At 39.4% G+C, this 23713-nt stretch overlaps 1 long non-coding RNA gene across 1 annotated transcript; it reads right to left on the bottom strand.

Annotated features, from left to right (window-relative positions):
• Positions 1 to 11751: 11751 nt before the first annotated feature.
• LOC139359748 (uncharacterized) lies at positions 11752 to 22439 on the bottom strand. The gene is made up of 3 exons (XR_011616138.1): positions 22196 to 22439; positions 14808 to 14954; positions 11752 to 12089 (listed from the first exon to the last, which is right to left on the bottom strand). It is a non-coding gene; the product is annotated as an uncharacterized lncRNA (long non-coding RNA).
• Positions 22440 to 23713: the final 1274 nt, after the last annotated feature.

Here is a 23713-nt window from a genome sequence, read left to right as displayed (position 1 = left end):
TCAGGGGGCTCCTTGCTTCTAGGGAACAAGGGCTCTGAGCTTATACAGCCCTTCATGTTTATTAGGTAGAATCAACAGGGAGGAAGAGGTAACGGTTAGTCAGCTGTTTGATTTATCACAGGCTCCAATAATTGCTTTCTTTATATAACAGGGTTCATATGTTCCAATAGATAACTACAAGGAACACTGCACCTGGTGCGTGACTGTCCTCCACATTCCTTCTGGTGGCAGACACAGGTGTCATCTTGCCAATATCCTACATTCATGAGAACAGTTTGCTGTTTGCTCATATAGACTCCAGTGGTATACTGAGTTGGTCATGACCCTCATTCTTTCAGTCTCAAACATCTCCCCCCTTTCTGCTTTTGCATTAATTGAATAAAGGTAATTGCAGGCTCTGCAGCTCTCAATTGCCAGTGGTGTTCCAGCTGATTTTACAGCCTATGAACAAAAAACAGAAACATAATAACATTATTCTGATAATTACAACAAAGACATTGAGGTGCTGTTAGAATTTTACTTTGTAATTCATTAATATCAAAAGTAACATTGGATGTAAAAGATCCCTATAAATGGGCCTTTACAAAGTTCCATGGATATTTATTTTGATTGTATTCCAAATTGGTTACGCAAATATGAGTATGGTTAAAATGACAATGCAATTGCTGTTGCCACTGCAAGCTTTGTACTTGTTCTCCTAGCCACAGAACAGAGTCTTTAACATTGCCACTTCTGTTTGTATCTCGGTGTTAGTTTTATTTTGAAACATCCATTTCTGGTCAGCTGTATGTATTCAATTTTCTACATATTGAGCTGTTTGAATAGAGCTGTGCAGCACTACTGAGGACACCACGACAGAGGTTATTAATGTAACTAAGGAGACTACAGTAAAAGTTATCATGCCTAAGGCTCTACAAGTGCCATAACTAAGCTGAGTAAGAAGTTTTACAAAATGTAAAGCAGGGGTGGCTGCCCAAGGCTCGGACAGATTTACAGGAATCCACAATCCAGGAATGCGACCTAGAATTATTAGGGTGGATATGTTGTGTGTTTGTATTGTGCTATGATTAAAGCAATGATAGCGTTGACAGGAATCACAAGTCAGTTGGGCATTGTTTACCTGGAGTTGGCCCTTTTTTGCTGCTAGAAAGACATAGGGATTAAAAACACAAATTGTAAATTGAGTGGTAATATTTTCTACAAAGGTAACATTAAAACTGCATTGAGCACTATTACTATTATTGGATAGTGTGCCAACCCAAATGCTGCCATTCATAAATGGGAGTGTTGCCTTCCATATCAACTCCTGAATTGGACTTCTGTTTCCTTGACAATGCCATTGAGGCAAAGGTGGGCTAAAGTCAGTTCTGTGCCAAGCAAATTGTGTGGCAGATTAGGACTGAATCCCAGTGTGTTGTAGTGAAGAGATGTTAAAGTTTCACCACCAGTGCAAGCAAAGTTTATGCCATGAGGTCTGATTCTCATCTCTCCTATCTAAATGACCACAGGGACCCCAGTCAATAATGTCTTCCATTAACATGGACTGTTGTCTAGCTATGGGGCCAAGACAGTGGGCCCAAGGAGGGGGTGAGAATTATCAAAGGGAGCCCATTCTGTATAATCAGTACAATTTGGGTGATGGGGCCAGGAGTGATTAGTAACTACACCAATAATATTAATAAAGCTAAGGTCTAATAGGTACATAATTTTTTTTTTTTTTTTTTTTGGTAACTCAACCATGCTTGGGATTGAACTGCAAGGCAACTGCAGTTGAGCGATGCATCCTGTGTGATGCATAAAGGAAGTCCCTCAATGGAGTGGTATAATTGATACCATTGTTCTGAGAGTCTAATTTCTCTGTGTCAGGGGGAGTTAGGGGTCCTGGTACCTATACTCCTTGATCATGATATACCTCAGAAGGAGTGTCACTTCAGAGTATGGTCACACTACCGGTGGGTTGGGAACATACACTCAATATGTTTTGGCTTCTGCACAGAAAAGTCATACTGCACAGGATATTACAGCTAGCATGGCCATAAACATGGAGTCAGGGGTTTTTGCCTGACCCTGGCACTCCACCAGTTTCTCAGCTTCTGATGTGGTTTTCTTGAACCGTCCCCACGTTATGGGGGTTGATGTCAATGTGCCTCTGGTCAGTCTTCATTCCATCTTCACATTCAGATTCAACTGGCTCATGGCTCGTACTGGAGGAGCCGAGCCTGTAGTTGGGATCCATGTATCCCTCCAGTCTCCCATTCCATGGTCATACACACCTTGAGGGCACTCACATGGTTTATCTATCTCCTGTAAAAACACAAGCATGCCTTCGTCCCCATGTCAGTAAATCCACCAGGCCTTTCCATTGTCCTTCTTCTGGGGATTTCCGTAATACCTTTGGGTAAATGTTCCTTTTTCCCTCTAACATTTGCCAGTGTTCTTTGGCCAGAGTCTTGCTATCCATACCAGGAGTAAAAATTTACAAGTAAATAAGGCTAAATGTCATTTTGTTTGAGGTAGTAGCTTGTCTCCTATTCCCTCTTTTTGTTTTTCCAACATACACTGTAGTGTTTGATGTGCCCACTCTATAATGCCTTGTCCTCAAGGATTGTAAGGAATTCCTGTTGTAAGAGTGATTGCCTATAATTGTAAAACATTTTGAAAAGCATGACTAACATAAGCAGGTCCATTGTCAGTTTTTAATTGTTTAGGGACCCCAATATGGGTGAATGATGACAATGTTGTCCGATGTGGCTGGCTGTTTCCAGTTTGGCATATGGTATGTAGCATATGGGAGTAAGTGTCTATAGTCATACGAACATAGCTGAGTTTGCCAAAGGCTGCTATATGTGTAACATCAATCTGCCAGATTTCATTTGGTGCCAAGCCTTGTGGGTTACATCCTTCCACAGGTGCAATACCAGGAACATGCTGGCAAGTGGAGCAGGTATGCACAATAGCTGCAGCCTGGCCACGAGGCAGATGAAACATATAAGTAAGGGCAGAGGTGTTTTGATGCAGTAATGCATGAGAAGCTTGGGCTTGTTGAAATACAGAACCGATTAGTTTATCTGCTTTATCATTACCTAGAGATAATGGTCCAGGAAGTTGTGTGTAAGAGTGAATATGAGAAATATGAAAAGGAGTAGCACATGAATGAACAGCTTGTTGAAGTCTTAGAAACAAGTTAAGCAGTCCTGGTTCTCTTAATAGTGGCAGTTTCAATGTGACTGGCTACATTTACAGCATAGGCAAACAATGTTAATAGGAGATGAAGCGGTGAGCTGTAAAACCTGAATAACTATCATTAATTCTGAGCATTGAGCTGAAGCTCCAGAGGTCTTTATTGTCTATGTATGTTATGTCCATAAATAGCTCCGTGGCCTTTGGAAGAGCCGTCAGTAATATAGGTCTGTCCACCTGAAATAGGCTTGTGATGAGTGATTACAGGGAGAATAAAAGTGTGAACTTTATAAAATTGCAAAATTTTATCTGATGGATAATGGTTATCTATTATTCCTATGAAATCTGCAAGAGCGACTTGCCATGCAGTCAGTATTTCCCATGCTGCAGCCCGTTTTAGTAAACCAAGGAAACAATAATTTTGTCTGGATCACATCCCATAAGCATTTTTGATCTATGCCTACCTATTGTTACAAGCTGAGTAATTAAAGAAAGATAAACTTGTAGGGATTTCACTGTCTGAATGGCTTTAAAAAAGCCATTCTAATCCTACTACAGATTTGACTATGAATTGGCCTAAAAGTCTTGTTGCTGAATGGGGGGTAGGAAGAATAAACAGAAGCAAAGTCTTTTGTGGCTGTAGCCAGGAGGCATGTCGTTGCTGAAGCATCTGCTCTGCAAGCTGTAACTCAGCTTCTGCCTCCTTAGTGAGTTGCTGAGGAGAGTCTAATGAAGAATCTCCTTGAAGGGTCTGATAAAGGTGTTTGAGTTGATAAGTAGGAATACCGAGCATTGGGCACAGACAGTTAATGTCCCCTAACAATTTTTGGAAATCATTCAAAGCTTGTAATCTGTCCCTATGGAGGACTACTTTCTCAGGTTGAACACTTCTTTCAGTAACAATAGTGCTGAAGTATTGGTATCGGGAGGTTGTTTGTACCTTTTCTGGAGCTATTTTGAGATTCCATTTAGTCAAAGCTCATTTTATTTATCTGAATAACTGATGTAAAATTTGATCTGTAGGAGGGGCCAAAAGAATATCATCCATATAATGAATGATGTAGGCAGTGGGAAACATATTCTGAGGCTCCTTTAATGCCTGTCCTACAACATGCTGACATAATGCTGTTGGGCGTGCCTTGGGGTAAAACTTTCCATTGATAATGAGAGACAGGCTCTTTTTGATTAACAGAAGGTGCAGAGAAGGCTTATCCTGCTCATGTAATAGTAAAAAAGAAAAAAAAAACAGCCTTTAAGATCTATTACTATGAGAGGCTGGTATCCTGGAATGGCTGCCAGGGGTTGCAGACCTTGCTGTAATGCACCCATTGGTTTAATCTGTGCATTAATAGCTCTCAAATCATATAGCAGTCATCATTTTCCTGACTTTTTAGGAATTACAAATACTGGTGAATTCCAGGGCTAACTGATTCTTCAATATGTCCTGCATCCATTTGCTCTTTTACTAGCTGATGGATTTGAGTTAGTTTCTCCTGTGATAGGGGCCACTGATCCAACCATACGGGCTTTTTACTCAGCCACTCCAGCGATAAAGCAGTGGGTGGAGGAGAAATATCAATGACCCCCATGAAAAATCCTGACGACTTAGCCCTTTTCTATCTCTTTGCCAAGGTATTGATACAGGATCAGTGTTTCCCTGTAGGGACTTTTCTAAGCCTTTTGTAGAGGACTATGTGCTCGCAAACGAGATGTTCCCGATAAGTCCTGCTCTTGGAAACAAAGCAGGGCTTTCCTTCCCTGCAAACAGGGAGGACAAAGGAGCCAACTGCAAACAGCAGACCCTAGGGACTGGTTTATGTGTAAACATCTTGAAAAACCAGAAAGTCAGGGAAAGGTCAGAAAAACAACACGTGTCTTGTGACTTGGCAACATTCCACAACAGACTGTATAAAATAAAGCAGAGCATGCCATTCGGGGCAGCCTCCATGTTTGTCTCATCCTGTGTTGTCTTGTGTGTTCATTCCTTTGTTTAGGAAACATGTGGATCCCAACATCTGGAACAGCAAGCAGGGTCTGTGGCTCCACGAGAGCAAGGAACTGGAGGGGGAACACCCCGGGCAGGTAAATAAAGAAGGGGGACCTGCAGGAAAATTATGGAGAATTCCACCTCTCTGGCTTCTGAATATTTGCAGTTACTTCAGGGACTGTTGATATCTATAGGAGTAGAAGTAAAAGAAAAGACTTTGAAGTGATTGCTTGCCCACGTTGAACAACATTGTTATTGGTTTCAATATCAAACCAAAGTGCAGTTAAATCGAAAGGAATGGTTACAAGTGGTTAAAGTCCTGCGTCAAGCTCAGCGAAGGCAAACGATGCCTTTGACTTTGTGGACTTTGTGTAATTCCATTACTCAGGCATTAGAGTTACTTGAAACTGACTCAGAGCATGGCGATACTGCTACAGGAGGTGAGGCATCTGAAGCTTTAGAGAGGAACAATCCTAGAGAGGAACATATTTATGCCCCGGTTGCTGAGGACAAGGAATTGGAAGAAGAGCTAATGCCTCCTTCATCTAAAGGAAATTCTGATTTGCAGCGTATTTTAGAGATGTTACAATAGTTGTTAAAATTGCAAGGTGCCACTGCTCCTGTTTCTCCTATCTCTCCACCATGAGCCTTCCCTGTTACCTTCCCTTCTGCTGCTTTGGAAAAAGATTTCCCTTTGCCTCCACCTCCAATCTCTTTGCCTATGTCAGGTCAGGTTTTCTCTGTGCCTTTTCCTCCTGTAGGAGAAAAGAAGGAATCGAAGGAAAAGGATGATTTTGAGGAATTAGATCTATTCCCAATAACACAGGCTGCTTTTGGCCCCAATGCTCAGTTCCCAAACAGTGGCCAGAATGTGACTTTTACAGCCCTACAATTTAAATTTTGAAAGAAATGAAAGCTGCAACAAAAATTATTAAGACCTTTAAAGGCCAGTGGAGCTAATTTAGATGAATAAATTTGGGTTTGTGTAGGTGTTGGAGGAGCTATTTATAATGCTCAGCTGTTTGCCAGAGCACTTTCTAAGGCCTTGAAAAGCAATTCTAAACAAGGTGTATGTTTTCAATGCGGGAAACCCAGTCATTTTAATAAAGAATGCCAGAAAAAACTGGGCTTCCCAACTACTAAAGAGAAAAAGTTACCTTCTGGGGAGCGCAAACGATGTGGAAAAGGTCAACATTGGACAAATGAATGTCGTTCAAAAACTGGTAAGAGTGGAAATTTATTGTCACCCCTCCTGGGAAATGGGAACCGGGGCCCACAGGCTTGGGGCCCCAACAATTACAATGCAGGCCTACCACAATACCCAGTGAGTGATGGCTTACAACATCAAGGAATGACTTCGAGTCATCCTTAAGGGTATCACCCCCTACCCCTGTTTCCCAGCTTTATGCTGCAACTGAGCAGAGTGCTGCTGCTGACTTAGCTATTACTCAACCTTATACTCTGTCTCCTAATGGAGGAATATATAAGCTAACTACTGGAGTGTGTGGCCCTTTGCCAAAGGGACATGTAGGACTTTTGTTAGGTCAAAGCAGCAGCGATATGAGGGGGTTAATGGTGGTCCCAGGAATTATTGATCCTGATTTTACTGATGAAATCCTTATTATGGTACAAGTCTCACAATTTATGTGCCTAGAGGCAGGGGAACATATTGCACAATTGCTTTTATTGTCTTTTTTTCCTTTCCTATCTAGAGATGTGTCTCATCAAGGAGGTTTCAGTAGTACTGGGAAAACTGTTTTCTGGGAAACTTTAGTTTCTGATCAAAAACCTTTATGTTCATTGCAAATTAATGGGATACTTTTTGAGGGATTAGTTGACACAGAAGCAGATGTATCTATTATATGCTTGGCTCAATGGCCTGATCATTGGAAAAAGAAACAAGTATCGGTTACTCTATCTGGCCTAGGTACTGCTTCTATAGTCTACCAAAGTGTCGAGCCCCTGAGCTGTGTAGGACCTGAAGGACAACAAGGAAAAGTGTTCTTTTATATTGTTCCCATTAATATTAACCTTTGGGGCCGTGATCTTTTAAAACAATGTGGTGCCTTTTTTGTTGTTGTTGTTGTTATTGTTGTTGTTTTTCTTTTTTTGAGACGGAGTCTCGCTCTCGCCCAGGCTGGAGTGCAGTGGCCGGATCTCAGCTCACTGCAAGCTCCGCCTCCCAGGTTCATGCCATTCTCTTGCCTCAGCCTCCCGAGTAGCTGGGACTACAGGCGCCCGCCACCTCGCCCAGCTAGTTTTTTGTATTTTTTAGTAGAGACAGGGTTTCACCGTGTTAGACAGGATGGTCTCGATCTCCTGACCTCGTGATCCACCCGTCTCAGCCTCTCAAAGTGCTGGGATTACAGGCGTGAGCCACCGCGCCTGGCCAATTTGGTGCCTTTTTAAGCATTCCTCATATTTCTTCAGCTGCCAAAAATATGATGTTCAAAATGGGCTACAATCCTTTAAACTCATAGCCACTGTTCACAAGCCTCAAGCTTTACAATTGAAGTGGAAAACTACAACTCCTGTTTGGGTGGAACAGTGGCCGTTGTCTAAAGAAAAACTTAGGGCTTTAAAAATTTTAGTAAAGGAACAATTGGCCGAGGGGCATATTGAGCCAAGTACTTCTGCATGGAATTCCCCTGTTTTTGTCATTAAAAAGAAAAGTGGAAAATGGCACTTATTAACTGATTTTAGAACTGTAAATGCTTGTATTCAACCTATGGGGACTTTACAACCTGGTCTTCCTAATCCAGCCCTCATCCCACAGGACTGGAAATTTATAGTTATAGATCTTAAAGATTGTTGTTTTTTTTTTTTTTTTTTACTATCCCATTACAACCCCAAGATTGTGAAAATTTGCCTTTACTGTTCCCAAATATAATAATGGACAGCCTACTCAAAGATATCAATGGAAATTTCTCCCTCAAATGTGCTTAATAGTCCTACTCTTTGTCAACAATTTGTTCATAAAACTTTAAATCCTGTTAGATGTCAATTTCCTACTGTATTGATATATCATTATATGGATGATATTCTATTAGCAACTCCAGATGAAGTCCTGCAAAGTCAAGTTTTTCACGCTTTACAACAGCAATTAACTCAATATAATTTACAAAGTTCTCCTAAGAAAATACAAACTCAATTTCCTATTCAATATTTGGGATACCTTTTAGCAGAAAAGCATATTCGGCCACAAAAAGTTCAAATTCGAAGAGATCAACTTTTAACCCTTAATGATTTTCAAAAACTGTTAGGAGACATAAATTGGCTTCGCCCCATCTTAGGCATCCCTACTTACAAATTGCGACATCTATTTGCTACCTTCGAAGAAGATTCAGATTTAAATAGTTCTCGTCAATTATCCCCTGTAGCAGAAAAATAATTGTCATTTGTAGAAAATAGAATTAGTGAAGATCACCTTGATTATATTGCACCCAATCTTCCACTTTCGTTGTGTCTTTTTCATACTCCCCATTCGCCAATGGCCGTTTTACACTAAGATAATAATATTCTGGAGTGGCTGTTTTTGGCTAATAAAGCCATTAAGAAAATTCACCCATATATTGATAAATTGGCTGAATTAATTATTAAAGGACAACATCGAGCTCGTCAGTTGCTTGGTGCTGACCCTATAAAAATTATTACCTGATTATCTAATCAATACATTGAATCTCTATTGGAAACTCATGAGGGTTGGCAAGTAGCTTCTGCTGAGTATACTGGTTCTTTTTCTCAGCATTATCCTAGTAATAAATTATTTGCTTTTCTGCAACAATATTCTTTATTGCCATATAATCCTATCTCTTACACTCTAGTTAAATGTCCTACCTTTTTTACTGATGCTTCCAGCAGTGGAAAAGCTGGATACCAGACATCAGATAATTCAAAATTTCTCACTACCCATTTCAATCAGTACAACAAGGAGAACTTTTTGCCATTCTTATGGTTCTACAAGATTGGCCTCAAACCCCTTATAATATAGTTAGTGATTCCCAATACGCTATATATGTAACTAAATATATATCTCAAACTTCTTTACCATTATTTCCTCAAACTCCTTTACAAAAATTATCTTCTTTATTATTTATGGCTCTTACTTCTCCCACTGCCCCCCTTTTCATCACTCATATTCATTCCCACTAGGCGTTGCCAGGACCTTTAACTTTTGGAATAACCAGATTGATTCCTTACTTATTGGAAGTGTCCAACGGGCTCAGGATGAGCACCAACTACATCATAGTAATAGTTTAGGATTACAACGGCGATTTTCTATAACACGCTGTCAAGTCTGAGCTATTGTCAGAGTCTGCCCATCTTGTGCTCCTATTATTGCACTTTTTTTAAGTCCAGGTATTAATCCTCAAGGCACCCAACAAAATCACATCTGGCAAATCGATGTAACTTATGTTCCTTCTTTTGGTCGTTTAAAATATGTTCGTCATACAATTGATACCTGGTCACATTTCCAATGGGCTACACCATTGCCTTATGAAAAGGCTGACTCTGTTATTACTCATTTACTTACTTGCTTTGCGGTTACAGGAGTTCCTGCTGAACTAAAAACTGATAATGCCCCTGCTTATTGCTCTCGCAAATTGGCTGCCTTCCTTTCTTTATACCATATTCATCATTCCACTGGTATTCCATTTAATAGTCAAGGCCAAACAATTATTGAAAGAGCCAATGCTACCTTAAAATTACAACTTTTAAAACAAAAAGTGGGAGATGGGAGAGATTCCCCAAAACATCAAATTCTGAAAGCCCTTTTTACTTTAAATTTTCTCAACCATTGGTGCCAATTACAGCAGTCTGCAGCGGTGAAACAATTTTAACAGCCTTTAGAAAAGCCACAAAACAGTAATCTGTGGGTGTATTATCCTTCATTACAAGGGCAATATTTAAAAGGAAAAGTTTTACAATGGGGCCAAGGCTATGCTCTTGTCCGTACAGGTGCCGGAGACGAGTGGTTTCCATCTCGACGGTTGAAACAGTGCCATGGCAAAGAGGAGCCGATCCGAAGAGTTCCTCAAGGAATTTCAGGAGCTGAACTTGAGCACTCAGAGAGCATTCACCTTCAGGACTCGATGTGCGGAGTCCCTGACATGGGGTCAACTGAAAAAGCTTACTCAGAAAGCTGAAGGGGTTGTTCAACAAGCTGGGCAGCCCAAAACCCCACTGATTTTATTCCTGGCTATGCTGGCCATAGTAAATTGCCAGGAAACAGATGGAGAGTTTGCATACTGGGCTTATATTCCTTTTCCACCCTTATATCAAGGTGTGGCCTGGGGAGACAGAAAAGTCCTAGTACTTACTAATGATACTGCTTGGATGCCATCACCTCTTTTAAACCAGGATCCTGATTTAGACACTGGCACAGTAAATAGTTTATATCAATTTGGGGTTGAAGGGTTACCTATATGTCTTGGGAGTAGTCCACATTGTCTGCATCTTTCTCATGAGGCTTGGGCTGTTCGCTATAACCATACTCATATCTCTGCCTTTACTATGATTATTGTGGCTCAAAGTTTTAAGTATAATCATACTGCAGTACTTAATGAAACTCTGCCAAGTACATTATCTTTATGCCCTATCCCTGATGTGTCCGGAAGTGTTTCCCAACTAGAGTGGACTAGATGTAGAGGTAGTCGGCCACGATTGTTGTTAGAAGTAAAAGGGAAGAGTCGTAAATACCTTGTTACAGATTGGAGTGTACATGGAGATTTTCCAACTAAATTCAGCCATGTCAACCTGCGTTGGCAGAAAGGTAATCATAGCATTTCTGCAGATGGCAATGAAACTATTATTTGGCATGATGGTGGTTTATCACCCCCTATGCCACATTTGGCTAATACCTCACAAATACAAAGTCATATTTGGAAGTTGCTAGCTGCTGGTAAACCAATGTTCACTTTCACGGGAAACATGTCCTTAAATCTTACTAATATTGCTAACCCTTTCCATATATCTTTGCATTGAAATAGTTCTAGATATGTTATTGCATGTGTAAGAAAACCTCATTTGTTGTTAACAGGAATATTTAAATGGGATAATTATACAGGGGTAGTTAACTGTACAGACAATTGTACATTCTTAAGTTGTATAAATACTACTTGGTGGAATAATAATTGGAATGAGTCTCATTCCGATTTATATATACTAAGAGCCAGAAAAGAAACCTGGCTACCCGTGAACTTAACACGTGCCTGGAGTGAATCTGCTGGGGTTACTCAAATTTACAAAGTAATGCAAGATCTTGTCCACTGCAGCCAGAGAATAGTTGGGGTTGTCATAGCAGCAGTGGTGGGATTTGTAGCAATTGCTTCCACTGCCGCTGTTGCTGGATTAGCTCTACACCAGTGTATACAAAATGCAGAATTTGTACAACAATGGCATGAACAATCACATTTGTTGTGGCAGCAGCAACGAGACATAGATGCTCATTTGACTGAATGAGTGGATAACTTGGAACAAGTGGTTTCTTGGATAGGAGATCAGCTAACAGTGTTGAATACTCGAACTTCGTTAAAATGTGATTGGAATACTACCCAATTTTGTATTACTCCTGTTCCTTTTAACAGCACTGTACATAATTGGATTGAGACAAAGAGACTTTTAGTTGGCCATAATAATCTTTCCCTAGAAATGCAAGAATTAACACAAAACATTTCTGAAACATTCGCAATCAGTTACCGTTGCTGACCGGAGCGGATTTAATGACTGGTATTGCACAAAGTTTGACGTCTTTGAACCCTATGAGACCTGTGAAAACTTTACTGACTTCTGTTTCTAGTAATGTATTGATTGTTGTTCTTGCCTTTGTCATTTTCACAGTCTGCTGGAGACGGTGCCAAAGGGCTAACACTGAATCCCAGCGACCCCAACATGTGATGATGGTTTTAAAAGAAATTCAAACCTGTAAATAAAGAAGGGGGAGATGTAGAGGACTACATGCTCGCAAATGAGATGTTCCCGATAAGTCCTGCTCTTGCAAACAAAGCAGGGCGTTCCTTCCCTACAAACAGGGAGGACAAAGGAGCCAGCTGCAAACAGCAGGCCCTGGGGACTGGTTTATGTGTAAACATCTCGAAAAACCAGAAAGTCAGGGAAAGGTCAGAAAAACAACACGTGTCTTGTGACTTGGCAACATTCCACAACACACTGTATAAAATAAAGCAGAGTGTGCCGTTCGGGGCGGCCGCCATGTTTGTCTCATCCTGTGTTGTCTTGTGTGTTCATTCCTTTGTTTAGGACACACGCGGGACCCCAACACCTTTTCTGCTCTGACATCCATTTTCTTTAACATTATGAATCCTGGAATGTCAATAGTTTCATTTGTATTTCATTTGTAAGTCTTATATCCCATACCATAAGTACATCTTGGATCCATAGGTTAACAGTTTTATTTGCAAAATAGAGTTAAAAAGTACATGACTGTCCATGTGGTCTGAGATATGGTAAAATTTCAGCACTCTGTTGAACACTTTGAGCTGTAGAAGTTAATTTCAGGGGCCAGCATGGGGGCCAATTGTTTTTAGATATTACTGACACGTCAGCTCCCATATCCATAAGCCCATAGAACTTTTTTCCTTTAATTTGCACTGTACAGGTGGGTCTATTGGATGCTATGGGTTGTGATAAATAAATTTTCCTCCTAGTTGTAACTCCCAAATCCTTAATTCCCTCATTTCGCCTTATGTGCAGAAGAATACAACTTGCAGGGAATAAGCAGTAGTTGAGTAATATATTATCCCAGTTCAAAAACCAACAGATCTTGTGACATTACCACTACTTGAATTTCTCCTTCATGATCAGAATCAGCAATTCCTGGGACTACAGTAATGCCCTGTAAGTTGAAACAGCTTTTACCCAAAATTAATCCCATATATCCTGTTGGCAAAAGTCCCCAAAGGCCAGTGAGAATTTTAGTGGGCTTGCCTCCTCCAACTAATGTAACCCATTCTCTGACGGGGAGATCAATTCCTGTGCTTCCGGGTGTTCCTGGGGAAAGGGAATCAATGTTCCTCCAGAGACCCATCCCTGAAATGGGGTTGTGGCTTGGACAGGGAATGTCCTTATTGTTTGATGGGACCAGGTCCAGGCCCCCTTCTGGTTTCCCGATGGGGGTGCCATTCTGATGAAATTTTGAACTGCATTGATTAGCCCAATGATTTCCTTTATTGCAACAAGGGCAAAGTTTTGGCATTTTTTCTGCTGAGGAATGGGTGTTGCATTATAAGATCCCTTCTGCCCAGAGATCTGATGGCATTCCTTTTTGAAATGTCTGATTTTCCCACAATTATAACATTTTCCTATTTTAGGGTTTGACCCTTAGCCCCTTTTAGATTTGTCAACTACTAAATTAGCCATTGCTTGAGCTAACTTTGTAGAGGAATGAAGCTCAGTTCCCATATCTTGACAGGCTTTGAGAAAATTTCCTAAGTTTTGCATACATCTCACAGGAGCCAGTGCACATTTACAATCTGTGTTTGCATTCTCAAAAGCTAAAGTTAAGGTTAGTGTTTCTGCAGCAGTGGTAGGAGGAATCTGATGCCTCACTGCCTCTTGTAATCATGCAAGAAAATGTGCATAGTGTTCCTGTGACCCTTGCATGACATGTAAAAAGGATTGTATTGGGACCCCTTCCTCTGGAATTGTGGCCCAAGTGCATTTAGTGGCCAGTGCACACTGCTTATAAGCAGTGTCTAGGAGTGCCATTTGATGTTCCAGGTCTGAATAAGAGCCATTACCCAACAGCATATCCTCTGTAAAGTCCCTGTGTCCAACAGCATGATTCTGTCTAGCCTGGTCTGCACACAGTTCTTGCCAATTTAAATTCCATTTCAGGTATGCACTAGCAGACAAACAAGTGTGAGCCAAATGCTTTACATCAAAGGATGGAAGGCGCACAGCGCCAAATCCAGATTCTAGCTATCCTAAAGTAAATGGGTTCTGTACTCTATTATTCACTATACTAGCTTTTAATTCCTTCAACAACTTAAACTCTAGTGAGGCGTGTTCATGAATAAACTGCTGTGGATTATTTGGATCGGGTCTTACAGAAATAGAGAAAGTGAAGTGTCCTAAGGGCTCTCCAGCTATGGCAGCAAAGCATATAATTCTTCTCACTGGGGTCTCTATTTCTGTTACTGAAGGAGATGGTACAGGTGTTTCTGCTACTGGAGGGGGTGGTACAGGCCAATTTTCATCCTCCCTCTCCTGTTTATTATTTTCATCGGGTGCTGTGGGTGGGACAAAAGACTCTTTCAAAATTCGAGATTCAGAACATGGCTCCTGCTGTTTGGCAGCATAAGAATGAGATAATGGCAGGAGGACAGTACGGACTAAATTTCAAACAGAAAAAAAAGAAGGATCAACTTTGAGACCTTTTTGATGAGCCCATTTTAATTCTTCCCCTACTCGGTTCCAATTTTCGACATCAAGAGTGCCTGTCTGTGGAAACCAGGGGTTATGCGTGATAACCTCCTGCAGCAGCTTAGTCAGTGTGTTTGAGAACTAACCTGCGCACCAGATTGTTTAAGTAAAACTTTAAGCAACTGCACATAATGCTGCTCCTCAATAGATAAATTCTTCCTCACATTACCCTGATTCAGAAACTTCCCACTCCCGTTACCTCTTTAGGACCTTGACTTTATATTCTCTGCAGGCAGACTCATCTCGGGGTTTCTCGTTCATCTGGTCAGTTTCATTTTCTCTGCTCCAGCACACCTTCTTTGTTCAAGCCCCTGTTCAGGCACCACTTGTGGCTCTCAGTTTGGGACTGAAGAAGGAGGACAGACGCAGAAATGAAGACAAAGACAAAAAGATCTGTTTTAAAGAAGGGGTCAGAGAGATTCTTGCTTCTAGGGAACAAGGGCCCTGAGCTTACACAGCTCTTCATATTTATTAGGTAGAATCAACAGGGTGAGAGATGTAATGGTTAGTCAGCTGCCTGATTTATCACAGGCTCACATCATTGGTTTCTTTATATAACAGGCTCCAAATGTTGCTATAGATAACCACAAGAAACACTGCTTGGGGCATGACTGCCCTCAGCATTCCTTCTGGTGGCAGATGCAGTTGTCAGTTTGCCAACATCCTGCATTCATGAGAACAGTTTGCTGTTTGCTCATATAGACTCCAGTGGTATAATGAATTGTTCACAACACTCGCTCTTTTGGTCTCCAACAAGATCGTACAATAATTCCATTTTTAATATTCAGGGGAACCTCTGTAGTATTTTTCTTAATGGCTGCATTATTATTTTTTCCACCACTCAGTGCATAGTGTATCAATTTATCTACATCCTTGAAAACATTTGTTATTTTCTCTCATTTGATAGTGGCCATCCTAATGAGTGTGAGGTAATATCTCATTGGGATTTTGCTTTTTCATTTCTCTAAAGATTCATGATTTTGACCATCCTTTCAAATTCCTCTTGGCCATTTGTGTATCTCTTTTGTAGAAACATCTGTTGAGAGTTTTGCCCATTTTTAAATAAGGTCGTTCAGTTTTTTGTTGAGTTTTAAAGTTGTTTATACATTCTGATTACTAACTTCTATCAAATATATCATTTGCAATTTTTTCTCATTTCTTAGGTGGCATTCTTACTCCATTAAATGTTTCCTTTGATGTCCAGAAAGCTTATTACATTGGAGGTAGTGCCATTTTTCTGCTTTTGTCTTGTTACTTCTGCTTTTAATGTCATATTTTTAAAAATTACCAAGACAAATATCATGATTTTTACCTCATATTTTAAGAGTTTCATAGCTGTCTTACTTACATTTAAGTGTTTAATTCATTTAAGATATTTTTGTATAGGGTGCAAGTGAAAAGTTCAATTTCATTTTCTTCCATTTTGATATTCAGTTTAGAACACTATTTGTTAAAGGGTCTGTTATTTCCCTGTTGTTCGGTAATGGCAACTTATTTGAAGATTATTTGATGATATTCATGACAGTTTATTTCTGGGTTCTCTATTCTGTTCTATCGTCTATTTGTCTTTCTGGTTGTATTTCTATAGCTTTGTAATCTGTTTGGAAATCAGGAAGTGTGATACCTCTAACTTCGTTCTCCAAAGCTACTTTGGCTACTCATTGTCCGTCGAGATTCCATAAGAATTTTAGGACTTAAAATAATATTTCTTAAAAAAAGGAACATTGGGATTTTGATATAAAATACTTTGAATTTGTGTTTCACTGTGAGTAGTATTGACATCTTAATAATATTAAATTTTTGGACCCTTGAACAAGAGGTCAAGAGTGTGCTGTTTTAAGTCTCACATATTTTTCCATTTCCCAGTTTCCTTCTGCTTGTAATTTGTAGATGAGGTCTTATTATGTTGCCCAGGATGGTCTCCAACTTTTGGCCTCAAGCTATTATCCGTCGTCAGCCTCCTGTTGTATTTCAGTTACATGGATGAGCCACTGCACCTGGCCTCTTTATTGTTTTTCTGACATTTTTATGATTTGAAGGCAATTTTTGAAAAAGTTTATAAATATGTATCTCTTTAGAAAGTTTTTCATTTTTAATGTACTCAAAAACACATAAATTTACCATCTTAAATATTTTAAGTACATAGTTAAATAACATTAAATATATTCACATTGTTATGCAGCATATTGCTAAAATGATTTTGTGACTTTGTGTTGTAAAACTAAAATTAAATACCTATGAAACAACAACTACCCTTTTATCTTCACCCCTAAGGCTCTGACAGATACTATTCTACTTTCTATTTCTAAGAGTTTAACTACTCTTTAGTTTAGATATTTTATTTAACTGTAGTCAAACAGTGTCTGTCCTTTTGTGACTGGTTTATTTACATAATGTCCTCAAGATTTATTCTTTGTGTAAAAATAATCAGATCTCCCACAATTAAAAAACTGAATAATATTCCATTATTTGTACATTCCAAATTGCCTTTATCCACTCATTCATTGAGGGACATTTGGGTTGCTCCCACCTATCAGCTTTTGTGAATAATGCTGCAATAAATATGGATATAAAAAATAACTTCTAATTTGGCCATATATATGAGAGTTTATTCCTGTGCTGTATTCTGTTTCATTGGTCTGTCTGACTGCCTTTATGTCAGTACCAAATAGTTTGGTTACTGTAGTTTTGTAATACAATAGGAAGTCAAGGAGTGTGATATCTCCCATATCATGTTTTTTGAAAGTTGTTCGGCTCTTGATACTCACTTTAGATGCCATATAAGTTTTTAAAAAAATTTTTTTGTATTTCTGCAAAATGAAATGACAGTTAAAATTTGATAGGGATCACATTGAATCTGTAGATCATTTTGGGTAGTGTAAACATCTTCACAATATTGTCTTCCAAACCTTGAACAAGAGCATGCTGAAGAGTGTGTTGTTTCATTTCCACGTATTTGTAGATTTTCCAGTATTTAATCTTCAATTGATTTCTACTTTTATTCCCTTTTAATCAAAAGTGATAGTTTGTAATATTTTAATCTTTTTTGAGACAGAATTTTGCTCTTTTACTCAGGCTGGAGCACAGCGGCTCAATTATGGCTAACCACAGCCTTGATCTCCCAGCCTCAAGCAATCTTCCCACCTCAGCCTCCTGAGTAGCTTGACACACAGGCATGTGCAATTATGCCCAGCTAATTTGTTAATTTTATATTTTGTAAAGACAGGGTCTCCTTATGTTGCCCAGGCTGGCCATGAACTCCTAAACTCACTCAATCCTCCCACCTCAGCCTCCCAAAATGCTGGAATTATAGACATGAGCCACCATCCCTGGCCAATATTTTACCATTTTGACATTTAGTAAAACTTCTTTTGTGTTCTAGTAGGTCATCAACCCAGGAGAATGTTTCATGACCTATTGAAAACATTGTGTATTCTGATATTGCTGTGTGGAGTGTTGTGTTGTTTTCGTTTTTGTTTTTTTTTTCACTTCTATTCACTGTGACTAGTGTTTTCTATATGTCTGTTAGGTTTACAGTTTGCAGTGTTATTCAAATTCTCTGTTCTCATGTTAACTTTCTGTCTGGCTTTATTATTCATTACTGATAGTGGGGTAATTATGTCTCTTACTATTTTTGCATAGTCATTTCTTTCTTCATTTGTGTCAATGTTAACTTTATACGTTTGGGAACCCTGATGTGAAGTGTGCATGTATTTATTATTAACACAGCTTCCCCAGTGAATTGACAGTTTTATCATTATATAATATCTTTCTTTGTCTGTTGTTTCAGTTTTGACTTAATGTGTATTTTGCATAATTGTGACCCCTCTTGCTGTCATTTGATTACAATTTTCCTAGAAGGTATTTTTCATACTGGCACTTTTAGCCTGTGTGTTTAGATGTAAAGTGAGTTTCTTACAGACAGCAGAAAATAAATCTTGTTTTTTAAATCTCTTTAGCCAATTTATGTATTTCTATTGCATATTTTAATCCATGTGTATATTCATTGTAATTCTGAAAAGAATGGAATATTTCCATTTTTTTAATAGTTCTATTTGTTTCTTGTAGCTATTTTCTCCTCTTTTCTGCTCTTATTGCCTTCCTTTGTATATAATTGATTTTTGTGGTGACATGCTTCTCTTTCTATTTTAATTTGCCAAGGTCAAATTGCAAGATAAAAGGTTTGCCTTTAATCTAGTCTCTTGACATCTAAACTCCTGAGGTTAAGGCTATGGACAGATCTAAAAACATGAGGTTTCCCCATTCTGGGTCCCCATTTTTTGGACTTCTGTCTGATTTCTGGAGGAGTGATGAGTCCACACCAAGCAGCAGTGGACAGCAGTGGTCCACCTGTGGACACTTGTTTCCTGTAGGCCCCTTCTGTCTCTCAGTGCACCACCTCTCTTACCCTTGAAACAGGAGTGATATTGGCAGAGAAGAGGCATTCACTCCTATCTGGCAGAAAAGGAGAATTAAGACCCTTTACCTCCCAAAGGTCAGAAAACTCAGAGCCCTCAGAGATGCACTTGCAATGTGGCAGCCACTGGCCACAGCAGGCTACTGAGAACCTGAATTGTACGCAGTACGAACTGAGATATGCTAGGGAAAAATACCAGAAAGTATTTTAAAGATTTAGTTACATGTATATATATATATATATATATATATCTTTAATGATTTCATTCTGATTTTATGTTGAAATATGTTGGATATATTGGGTTACATTATTAAAATCAATTTCACTTATTTTTCTTTTTCTTTATGCTATTACTAGAAAACTTTAATTGACATACATGGCTCACATTTTACTTCTATTGTACATTGCTGCAATAAAGGATTGTCTGTTTTCAAAGCTGAGGCTGCCTCAAAAGCCAAGAGGAAAAAAAGATTGTAAAATCTAAAATTTAAAAATAATTGTCATCAGTAGGGCATGGTGGCTCACGCTTGGTATCCCAGCACTTTCGGAGACCAAGGTGGGCGATCACTTGAGCTCAGGAGTTTGAAACCAGCCTGGCCAATATGGCAAAACCGTGTCTGTACTAAAAATACAAAAATTAGCTTGGCGAAGTGGTAGGTGCCTCTATCCCAGCTACTTGGGAGGCTGAGGCAGAAGAATCACTTGAACCTAGGGGGCAAAGGTTGCTGTGAGCTAACAGCACTGTACTTGAGCCTGGGTGACAGTGATACTCTTTCTCCAAAAAATACAAATATACATAAAACAATTGTCATTATATTGTTCTCATTTTGAATAATACACACACATCCACACCTCTCCCTGCCGCCACACATACACAAAGTGAGGGAAAGAGAGAGAGGATCTTGCTCTGTTACCCAGGCTGCAATGCAGTGGCCTGATCTCAGCTCACAGCAGCCTCCACCTCCCAGGCTCAAGTGACCCTCCCACTTCTGCCTCCCAAATAGCTGGACCACAGACACGCGTGACCACACCTTGCTATGTTTTTCATTATTTTTTTAGAAAAGGTGGGATGGGGGCACTCACATCACATAAATGATACTTTTAAAGTGCTTTTGAATTTCATTTGCAACTACATTGTGGATGATTTTGCATCTATGTTCATCAGGGATATTGGTCTGTAATTTTTTTTTCTTGTAATGTCCATCTCTGGTATTTGCATCAGGGTAATGCTGGCTTCAGAAAATGAATTTGGAAGTCTTCTTCTTTCTTCAATTTTTTTCAAAGATTTCGTTCTTTTTAAATGTTTGGTAAAATTCAGCAGCAAAGCCATCAGATCTAAACTCCTTACCCATTCCTGATCTATTCATGCTTTCTATTTCTTTACGGCTAACTCTTGGCAGTGCTACATGTCTAGAAATGTATTCATGTCTTCTCCCTTATCCAAATTGTTAGGATATCATTGTAAACAGGAGTCTATGTACATAGCAATCTTATGACCTTTTGTGTTTCTGTTTTACCGGTTGTAATATCTTCCCTTTAATTCTATTTATTTGAGTATTTACTTCCTAGTCTAGCTAAAGATATGACAATTTTATGCTTTCAGGAAAAAAACAAGCTCTTACATTTTTTTTCTACATTTTGTTTTTTTTCTAGTGTTCATTGTATTTATTTCTGCTCTGATTTTTTTTTTTATTAATTTCATCATCTGCTAACTTTGGGATAAGTTCTCCCTCTTCTAGTTTCTTGAGTTGTATCATTGTTTGTTTATTTGTAATCTGTCTTCTCTTTGGAAGAAGGTGTTTACTGCCACTCCATCTCACTGGGATGAGCACCCGTATTCATTATGGTCCTTTTTGCTTGTTTGTTTTTGATTCCATCAAACTTCTGATCCTAAGATGCACCTTTGGCATACTGGTAAGCAGCAGCGCTAAAAGCCCGCATGATGAGTAGGGGTTCTAAGGTGAGAGACTTACCCCAGATATTTTGGTAGGGACTAATATTAAATTTTCTTTCTCCTTTTTATGACTCATCAGTGCCTGAGTCATAAGGCACATGGAATGTGCACCTCATCATGAGAGTACACATGACAGCAGCAAAGGAAGCAGCAGCTCAGAAAAGACAAGGCCACTGTTTTTTTGTTTCTTTGAGATGGAGTCTCGCTCTGTCGCCCAGGCTGAAGTGCAGTGGCAACATCTGGGCTCACTGCAAGCTCTGCCTCCCAGGTTCATGCCATTCTTCTGCCTCAGCCTCCTGAGTAGCTGGAACTACAGGCACCTGCCACCAATCCTGGCTGATTTTTTGTATTTTTTAGTAGAGATGGGGTTTCACTGTGTCAGCCAGAATGGTCTCGATCTCCTGACCTCGTGATCCACCCACCTCGGCCTCCCAAAGTGCTGGGATTACAGGCGTGAGCCACTGTGCCCAGCCAAGGCCACTGTTCTTGCTTGCATGACAGTAGCACTTCTTAGAGCAACTGAGTGACATGCATAATTCTCTCCAGAGTAAAAGTCCCTTTTGTTTTTGCAGTTTTACAAGAGACCATACCTGGGTCTGTCCTGAGAGTGCGCAATAATAAACAATGTTCAGATGACTACCCAGGCATTTAGTAATAGTAAGCAGACCAGATGAAGCAACCACAGGGATTCAGCCTGGCTCTTGGTAATCAGGACTGAAGTGCTGACTGATTAAGGTACTGTGTTTTCACTGCCTTGACAGGCAAGTATCTTGCAAACTGCCTGCCAAATACAGGCTAAAGATGATGACACATGATGCAGAAGCAGAGTCAATTGACCATTTATGTCTAAGTGATGTGTGCTTTAGTGTGGGCAGGGAAGGCAACTCATGATAAAGGCCACAAATTGCTATTTAGACCAAAGCAAAAGCCCACCACCAACTGATGGCTCTGACACAGGTGACTTTTAATGTATCATGAAACCAGTAGGCCAAAAGCAGTTAAAGTTGAGCAGGTGTCCTCAGTCATGGGTGGTTAATCCAGTTAGTGTTGTGAATTGTTTGATTAGCCTCCCCTTAACCCCACTGGTGAGAAATCACCACCCTAGGGCCACTGCAACAGTTAAAACCATGGCACCAATCACCGGACAGATGAGATTGACAGCAGTTATTCATTACACATAATCATGGAAGGAGAAAATTATGTAAGGTATACAGACCCACACAGCCATTGCACCTGGGAGCAGAGAGAACAAACAGGAGGTGTCGGGGAAGCATTTGTAGCATCAAGAGGGTAAGATGCTCCTGGTTCCCACAGGAGGTTTTATTGATTGGTCTGGATAATTCTGTGACCTTTGGGGAAACTGAAACACATTATACTACCAACTGCTAAGACTACAATAACATAGACCAGCTGTCATGTATAGTGTATACACTATAATACTAATGACAGTATATTCTCACTTTTTGGATAGATTCTGGGAAACTGTGACTTTAAGTAAAACAATATACTATATAACAAAACCAATTTTACCATTGGTTAATTGATATAAACAAAAGTTAATTTTCCATGGCATATAGTATTTTGTTTTACTTAAAGTCAGTTTCCAAGGACCTATCAATGATGTTAAGTGAGCACTTACTGAACATGTATTTTAGTGATGTGTAATAGAAAGTAGCTATATAAAATATACTAGTCATGTACAAAATTACATGTGCTACACATTACAGTCATGAACGACATAAAAATGTTCTAAAAACTGACAGACCATATACATGAGGGTGTTTTGTTTTGAGTAGGTATATGTAAACCTGCCTTTAAAGGCCAAGGGAGTTGAAAGGTTGAAGAATGAGGTTGACAAATCAAGTTTCTCAGAAAGAAACATTTAAGGGGGACTTATGAATAGAAGCTATGTCTCAGATGGCTGAAGATGGTGGATCCTCCCACTGTTACCCCCTAAACCCAGACACTTATCACAGGAAAGGAATGTGAAGGACAATTGAAATCACTATATAAATTTGCCTAAGGGTAGGATTTACACTAAGTACCTGTTCACAATAACATGGAGGTTGTTTTGATTTAAGAGTAGGGCTTAAGCTTGCAGTGAGCTGAGATCCGGCCACTGCACTCCAGCCTGGGCGGCAGAGCGAGACTCCGTCTCAAAAAAAAAAAAAAAAAAAAAAAAAAAAAGAGTAGGGCTTAAAGCACAGTAGGTTTCAGTATATGACATAGGTACTTGAAACCCCCCCAAAAAAATTAGAGGAAGTACCTTTGTCATAATTTTAGGGGTTTTTTTAGTAACTTAAAATCTTAAAATCCGGTTATGTTAAATTAAGTAATCTTGTTTCTCACTAAAAATTAGCATTGCTAAGCATTACAATGACAGTTTTAAGACAGTTTTTACCCCAGCACCAGTGATTGGATAATAGGACCCCAGGACCCACCCCTTCAGGTCCTGAATGACAGATGTGAACCAACTCATAGTCTCTTGACGATAGGGTAAAAAGTTCCAAGCTGCTGCCCTTTTCAGGCAAGACTTCCTCCATATGCTGAAGCCCAGACCTCACTGTGGACATTTGAATTTAACCTTGTATATAAGGTTATTTTTAGTTATAAATTATACATATATGTTTTTATACATGTATAATTGTATATGTATTTATATATGTTAAAAATATTTATATATTATATATAAATATACATATATCATATAAATATTTGTAATATTTACTATATA

The sequence above is a fragment of the Macaca nemestrina genome, chromosome 18, assembly GCF_043159975.1.
Source record: "Macaca nemestrina isolate mMacNem1 chromosome 18, mMacNem.hap1, whole genome shotgun sequence".
In the NCBI taxonomy this organism is placed as follows: Eukaryota; Metazoa; Chordata; class Mammalia; order Primates; family Cercopithecidae; genus Macaca; species Macaca nemestrina.
Note: the sequence above shows the minus strand (reverse complement) of the source record. Positions and strands in the feature narration are given on the sequence as shown.